The following is a 7,679-nucleotide window of genomic DNA, read 5'->3' on the forward strand; positions in this document are numbered from 1 at the left end:
GACTCTGCTGGGATGGAGGGATGCTGAGGCCGATGTGGGGACACTGCTGGGGTGGAGGGATGTTGGGGACAGTTTGGGGACACTGCCAGGGTGGATGGATGCTGGGGCRGATTTGGGGACACTGCCAGGGTGGAAGGATGTTGGGGATGGTTTGGGGATGCTGCTGGTGTGGAGGGATGACGGGGTGGGTTGGGGACTCTGCTGGGATGGAGGGATGCTGAGGCCAATGTGGGGACACTGCTGGGGTGGAGGGGTGCCAGGGCAGGTTTGAGGACACTGCTGGGATGGAGGGATGCTGTGGTGAGTTTGGGGACGCTGCTGGGGTGGAGGGGTGCCAGGGCGGGTTGGGGGTCACTGCCGGGATGGAGGGATGCCGGGGCGGGTTGGAGGCACCGTCWGGCTGGAGGGATGCTCAGGCCGGCCGTTCCCCCGGAGCAGAAGGATGTCCCCATGTCTGGCGGCAGCAGCCGCTGTTGAAATGCGCAGGCAGAGCCCCTCTCTGTCCCCATCCCTCCCGCCCTCCACTTTCCCTTGGGAAGGAGAAAAACCTGCATGTTTGGGGTGAAAGAGCCCTAGAGACGGTGCTGCCTGTCTCACGTTGACTGACAGCTGCCAATCAGGGCCACCTTGCTGCCCAGCTCCTGGCCTGGYGCCGGCACCAGGGCGTTTCCAGGCTCGTGCCCGCAGTCCCGGCACGGCTGGCCATGCCCGGCCCCGGGCCGCCGAGGGCCGGTGGCCGCCGAGAGCTGGCGGCCCCCCGCTGCGGTTTCCCCCTCCCCTTTTCCGGGACGGGATATCTCTCCGGCTCATCGTATCTGGGCAGCGGCTCGGGCCTCTTAACTCCGCTTCCTCCTGCCGCCTCGGCTTCCTGCGCGGCCCCGTTCCCTGCCGGCTCGCCGGGCGCGGGAGCCCGCGGCAGGGCGCCGGGGCCGCGGGGGCTTTGGCACCGGCCCCCTCCCCAGCCCCGCGTGCTGCTGAGCGCTCCTGCCCTGGGCCGTGCTGGGGGTCCCGGCAGCCCCCCATGCCGGGGGAAGCGGGGGGGACCCCGGTGTCCCCGTAGGTCCCTGGCACAGGGGTCCGGCTCGGGCACCCGCCCGGTGGCACTCGCAGCCTCGGGGAGCCTGAAAGTTTTCTTCCTTCCTGTCCTCCCCGAGCGCTTTCTAATTTTATTCCTAATGAYTATTTCTCCCCCCCGCCCGCCGCGGCTGGCCCTGATCCCCCGATAGCGTCGCTCGGTGCAACAAAGAGCCCCGGGGCGGCAGGGGCTGATCATATCCTGGCCGGGAGGGCGCACATTCAGCTCTGAAATGAGCCGCGATAGCATCTCACACCAGGGCAGCGCTTATTGTCTGCAGCGAAAAGGGTGGGCTCCGGGCTGCCTTCTGTCCCCCCTTCCCGCTCCCCTCCTCCTCCTCCTCCTCCAGCAGCCCCGGGCACCTCCTCGCAGCCGGCGTTCTGCGTTGCTCGCGCCTCCGGCCGTGGCATGGCCGGACAGGGACGCAGTTGGGAGCAGGGGGACACGAGGAGCGGGATGCTCCTGCACCTCCAGGAGAGCCACAGGGATGAGAGCGGGTTTGCAGGAGGCAGCAACACCCTGAACGCAAATGTCCCGGGAGCCGGCGGCTTATCGGGACGCATCCTGCTCGAGCAGGACACCTGGCCGGGGCACGGGGCGAGAGGCGTTTCCGTCGGGGACGGGGAGGATGGGCGCGTCTCCCGGCGGCCACGTGGCCGGTGGCTGCGCTCGCCTGCCAGCTGTGCGTGCCGGCTTGGGCACAGCTGGTGCGTGGCGCCGGCGCCGAGCCGAGCAGCCGGCACGGCCTGCTGCGGGGGCACTGATTTGCCCCCGTCCCGCGGCGGGCTGGGGGCTGCCTTCGCCCCGGGGTGCCTGGGGGGTGCTCGGGGCTGCCCCCCCCCGCCCCGGCCCCGCGGGGAGGCCGGGAAGTGCCCGCGCTGCTATTCAGGGTAGGTAACAGCTCCTCCATTAACCGGGGTCAGGGTTCAGCGCGATAAAGATTTGCTGTTGTACTGAGTCAAAAAATCAATAAATCGCAAGCGATGGTTGGGAGCGATAAGGGCAGCGAGCTCCCCTCGGCTCCCGGCCGGCGGGGGCCACCGCTCGCCCTGCCTGCCCGCGGCGGCGCGGCGCTGCTGCGGACCCCCATCCCTCCACGCGCCGGTGCCGCCGGAGCGGGGAGCAACGCAGGGAGCACGCGGGGCTCCGGGACGAGAGGTCTCTCCGCGAGCCGCTCGCTCCTGCGAGCCCACCCGAGCCGCGATGCACCTTTGCTTTGCTTCCCCCTCTCCGGCAGCCCCCTCGCTGCCTGGTGCATCCGCCTTTGCCCCGGGGCGCTTCCCTGCCATCCGCCCGCCTGCATCCCGGTGCCGCGTGGAGCGGCCACGGGCACTGCCGCCCCTCCGCGCCCGCTCTCGTTTCGGCCCTGCTCGCTCCTTCGTCGCTCCCAAGGCCGCCCTGATTACTGGAGCACCCGGGACGGCAAAGCCGGGATAATCTGCTTAGCCCCTTTGGAGAGATTTCCCTTTGTGAGCGGAGGTGAAGAGTGGAGATGCTGTGTGTTTGCAGCTTAAGACTTCCCAATCGGCTCCCTCCATCTTATCTGAGCGGTGCCATCGCATCATTTCGCTAGTTGAGTTGTCAGGATTTATTCCTTCCGCCTCGCGTTAGCAGCTGCTAAAAACAGAAGCTGCGGTGTGCAGCGGAGGGGCCCCGCCGCCGGGATCATCCCCCCGGGTGCGCGCGGGGGGCTCGGGCCGGGGCCGCCGGCGCCGAGCGGGACGGGCGCCCAGCGGGGACGGACGGACGGACGGGGTGCCGGTCCCCTCCGCCGCCCGCCTCGCGGGCCRCCCCCACTCCAAGGGGGGTCGCGACGTTGTTTGGGGCCGGCTGCTGGGTTTCGCTGCTTTTTGCACCCCGGGAGCTCGTGGCCGGGAGGCTTCTCGTTTGGTTGCACGGAGTCCTGCACAAAGTGACCCCCCCCCAAGGGCTTTCGGCAGCCCCGCGCGCCGCCCCCGGGGGCCGGGGCRGGAAGCACAGTATTAATAGGACTAATGCGCGGTGCCGCTCATGCTGGGAAGCGGTCTCATGACTCCCTGATAGCAGTATTTATCCAGATAGTATCCAGGCAGCTGCAAACACTCCGGAGCCCTCAAATCAGAGATCCTTTCAGAAGGGCAGATCTGATTCATTAGCCCATATTTGATTAAAGTCTCGGGAATATGTTCGGGGAGAGCGGAGGGAGGCCCTGGAAGTCAGGAGCCGTTTAGGAAAAGGGTCGTCCTTTCCTCGGCCCCGGCTCCTCTCCGGGATGCGGCCCTGGCTGGGGGCTGGCAGGGCTCGCCAGGGCCGCTGAGCTCGGCACGAGCCGGTCCGGTGGCYGCGGGCCGGTGAGCGCAGCCGGGGCCGCCTCTGCCCTTCCCACCTCCTTGGCGCCTGCGCGTTTCAAGGCTGCGCTCCTGGAGGAGAAGCTAATGTGTGTCGGTGTGCACGTGTGCAGGCGTGAGTATGCATGTGCGTGTGCATGCATGTGTGTGCACGCACGCATGTGCACGTGCACATGCACGTTTATGCATGTGTATATGTGCATGCATGTGTATGCATCTGCATTTAGAGCCCCAGAGCAGCCAGGAGCACACCCGGGACGCCCACCAGGGTGGACGGCACGTCCTCACCCGTCCCTTTTGTTGCACTATTTATTTCCGTGGCCGTAAGGACAGTTCTGGTCATTTGTGAATGGTTTTGTGCAGACGCGTGTTTTAACTGCAGGGGAGGGCTGGTGCTGGGCTCAGCCCGTGCCAGCCCGCGAGCGGCGGTGTGCCTTGCGCTGCATGCTTGCGTGTCGCGGTGCTTGACCCGCTTCCTGCCCTCCTGGCCAGCGGTGCTTTGTTGCGCGATAACTCCTTACCGGCACTGAGCAATAAGCAGGGATTTACCCAGGAGGTTTAATTCCTCCTTGCACACCTCTTCGCCTTCTTGCTTCACCCGGCAGAGCCCGAGGAGGCACGTGGAGCACGTAGCCGCCGCCGCGGCGCTGCTGCTGGGACCGTGGCCCCCCCGGCAGCCCGTGCCCAGACCCCTCCGAGGCGACGGCCTGAGGGCAAGCCGAGCCGTGGCCCCCCCAGCCCGCTCCCGATCGCCCCAGCCGGCTTTCCAGGAGGGAGCTCGGATGGCAGCCGTGCTTTTTCTCTTTCATTTATCAGCCGATGAACAGCAGCGGTGTGATGACAGGATTAATCTTTGCTCTCCAGCAGAGCTCAGGCTATTTCTTTGAAATCTCTCGATGAGGAGATAAGCGCAGAGCGCTGCGCCTAGGTGAGCGAGCGCGGTTATCCCACGGGCAAAAATAAGGGTGCAGGGAAGCAGTCCAGGCACCGGGCTGGTCCGGGGAGAGCCAGGCGGCTCCCTGCTCCCTGCCCTTGACCGCTGCGTGCTCCAAGGCGGCTGCATCCCGAGGTGCCGGCCCCGCCGCCGGGACCCGCCGCCCTCTCCAGCCCCGGGACGGCTCCGGGAAGCTCAGCAGGGCCAGGCCAGGCTGCCACAGGGATGGGAGACCTGGGGTTGGTGGTGTTCGCGGGAGACCGTCCGTCTCCGGGATGCACCCCTGCCTCTTTGCAGCGCCCCAAAGCCTTTCACTGGGGATGTTTCCAAGCCCTCCTAGATACTGAGGTCAGGGTGTTTTTTTCCGTATTGCCATTACGTCCCRGCTGCCCACGCGCCCTGGCACTGCCGCTGCCACCCCCTCCCGCAGGGACGTCAGACCGGTCCGGCGCCGGCGGCAGACCGTGGCTCCCGGCCCTCCCCGGGAACGCGCCGGCTCTCTGCAGAGCCCTGCTGGGTCCCGCGCCGCGGTGCGAAGGGCAGCGGAGGGCGGTTAGGGCGGATGCAAAAGACGGTGCGCGCTGCCGCCGGCGGCCCCAGCAGGTGCAGCCGGCAAGGCCGAGCCTCCCAGCCCCGACCGCTGTGTTTTTCCCTCCTTCCTTTCTTTTTGCTGCTTCTCTTTGCAATCCAAAGCAAACAGCCCGATCCCTGCCCAATGTGGTTAATGATCTCGGAGATAGGAATTCCTGTGATAACTCCCGGGCCGGCTGGCAAGCCGGAGCCAATGGGGTGCCGCCTCGCCGGGAACCGATGGGGAGATTAGATAAATGGGAATTGTATTAACCTGCAGGGTGGTGAAACCGAGAGCCGGTGTCCCAGATCCTGCGGCGAGGGCAGACCCGGAGGCGGCACGCACCCACGCGGGCACCCGCGGCGGAAGCGCGCGCGCATGGACTTTGCTCCGCCGCGCCGATCGGGGAGATTGCCGCGGCTATTAGCCAGCCGGGCCCGGCGCCGCCTCGCACCTCCCAGAGCCCCCGCGCCTCCAGGCCGGGCTCRGCTTCGAAAGCCCTGAAAATATAAATATGCAGCACTTCCGAGGCCTCCTCTTTTCCGGCTCGGTGTTATTTCCCCTGCGCCGTGCCCGGCTGGAGGAGGAGAAACGCAGCAGTGCCGCCTGTTTACTTTGGAAATCACCCTTTTCCTCCTCTCCCCGGTGCCGCATGCCTGGTCGGTGCRCGGTGCTGCGGGGCAGCGGCTCGTCCCGGGCTGCTGCTGCCTGTGCACCCCGCTCCCGGGGCAAAGCCGCCCCGGCCCGCTCCGAGGCCGGAGCATCCCGCGGAGGCGCTGGGCGGCGGGGCCGGCAGCGGCAGCACTATTTTTGTCCCCCTGTCTGGAACGGTTTTCTCTTTATCAGCGCCTGTGTGTTTTCTCTGCTGGGGATTGATACACAGAAGATGAAGTGCTCTGACATGGGAAGTGTCAGGCGAACGCTCTTATCTCGGAGACATGGTCTCCTGACCCAAACGCAGCTGATTACCAGTGAGACGTGGGGAAGGGGGGCAAAAGGGGGGGGGGACAAGGGGAGAGGAGGTGGCAGTTGGGCTCGGACGGGGATGGGTTCCCAAAGAGCGGCCCGTTTCCTCCGGCAGCGCTGGCACCGCGCTCGACGGGCTGCTCAAATGAGCCCAGTGCCCGGAGCCCCGGGCAGGGCCACCCAGAGCCGGGTGCACCCGGGCAGAGGGGAGGACCTGCGGTCCCTGCTCGCTCGGGTAATGCACCGAGGTGTCGGGCACTGGTGCTTTGGGAATCAGGTGAAAGTCACTCATTGGAAATAATTTGGCGAGCAGAAAGATCGCAGGGTGAACACCAGCTTTTCCGGTGTGGTTAGCTCTGCAACCTGCCCAGCACGGTTCGTGCTGCAACCCTGGGTCTGGCCTGGCAGGGTTCGGGCTGCAGCCCTGAATTGCAACATGCACCTTGCAAAGGTCTCTCCCCGCTGGTTGCGGACATGGGAATATCCCGTTTCGATCCCACAGCCCCTCTCAGCCCTGGGCCCTGGTTGCTGGCTGCATCGTGTGCAGGATCCCGGGCCGTGTCCCGAGCCGCAGGGCAGAGCGGGGCCGGGGTGGCCGTGCTCCCTCCCTGCCCTCCCGGCTCCTTCCCRCCTGTCGGGATCAGCTGCGGAGAGGGGCTGCTGCTGCCCCTTCTCACYGTGAGGAGCAGCGGCGAAGGGTTTGAGCCAGGAATGAATGCGACCGGCTCTTCAAAGGCCCCGGCTGTCATTAGCCGCGGGGTCCCCAGGGCGCCAGCAGCCCCTCCGGGAGCGGTGGCCGCGGCTCCGCCAMCTCTGCCGTCCCCCTTCCTCCGCTGTTCCGGATCCGCTGCGAGGAAGAGCCGCCTTCCCACAGGCCCGGTGCCACCAAGGACCCTTTCTGTGATCCGCCCGCCAGCGGATGGTGCTTTCCTCCGAGGGGCACCGGCAGCCCCCATCTCTGCCGGGATGCGCACGGAGCCGCCGTCCCCGGGGCGGAGGAGGCTTCTCCCGCTGCGGACGGGGGGAGCCCGGGGCGGCAGCTCAGCCCGTCCCGGCACGGAGCGGCGACCGCGGTCGCCTCCGGACCGCGCGCAACGCCCAGCGCTTCCCGTCGCTCACCTTAAATAACCCCGGCGCAGAGAGGATCCAGATGTCAGCCTGGCTAATAAACACATCAGATTTCAATCTCTGCAGCCATGGGATCGTTTTATCCTCCCTGCGTTTCTACTTCTGAAAGCAATTTGCCTTCAAACGAGCGAGCGGAGCCTCCTCCCCGCCCACAGGGTCCAGGCACCGGCTGCGTTGCGGCCGATGCCCTCGGAGGCCGGTGCCACAGTCCGGGCGAGAGGAGCTGCATCCCCGGGACAAGCCCGCAAAACGGCGCCGGGGAAGAAGCCCGGGCTGCCGGGAGCCGTCGCAGCAGCGACCGAGGGAGACGCTGGGCGCCCCGCACCGCCGCGAGCGGCCGAGGGCACCGATGAACCTGGCCGGGCAGCTCRGTGTCCGTGCGTCCGGCCGTCTCGCGGGCAGGTTCCCGGGGCCGCGGCGGTTCCCCGCTCCGGAGCGGCGTGGGGCGCGCGGAGCAGCCGGCGCGCATACATCTGCGTATTGGTTACCTGCCATCTTATCTGCGCTCCGAAAGACAAAGGCACGGTTAAAACATTTTAGAGCAGCCTTCATAGCGTATTAACGTGTTATCTAACCCATTAAACCAGCGGCTTATCAGATCATCGGAGCCATTAAGGCCTGAAGCTGCCGCGACTTTGGGCGCTGGGATGGGAAGCGCTCCTTCCGCTGCGCCCCGGC

The 7,679-nt window shown here is 66.8% G+C and overlaps 1 protein-coding gene across 1 annotated transcript in view; it reads left to right on the forward strand.

Annotated features, from left to right (window-relative positions):
• ZFPM1 (zinc finger protein, FOG family member 1) overlaps positions 1–7,679 on the forward strand; it is a gene marked incomplete at its 5' end in the record, with an annotated part of 36,792 nt that overhangs the window by 18,747 nt on the left and 10,366 nt on the right. The gene's annotated exons all lie outside the window — the stretch shown is intronic.

The sequence above is a fragment of the Apteryx rowi genome, unplaced genomic scaffold (assembly GCF_003343035.1).
Source record: "Apteryx rowi isolate R43461 unplaced genomic scaffold, aptRow1 scaffold_94, whole genome shotgun sequence".
Classification (NCBI taxonomy): domain Eukaryota; kingdom Metazoa; phylum Chordata; class Aves; order Apterygiformes; family Apterygidae; genus Apteryx; species Apteryx rowi.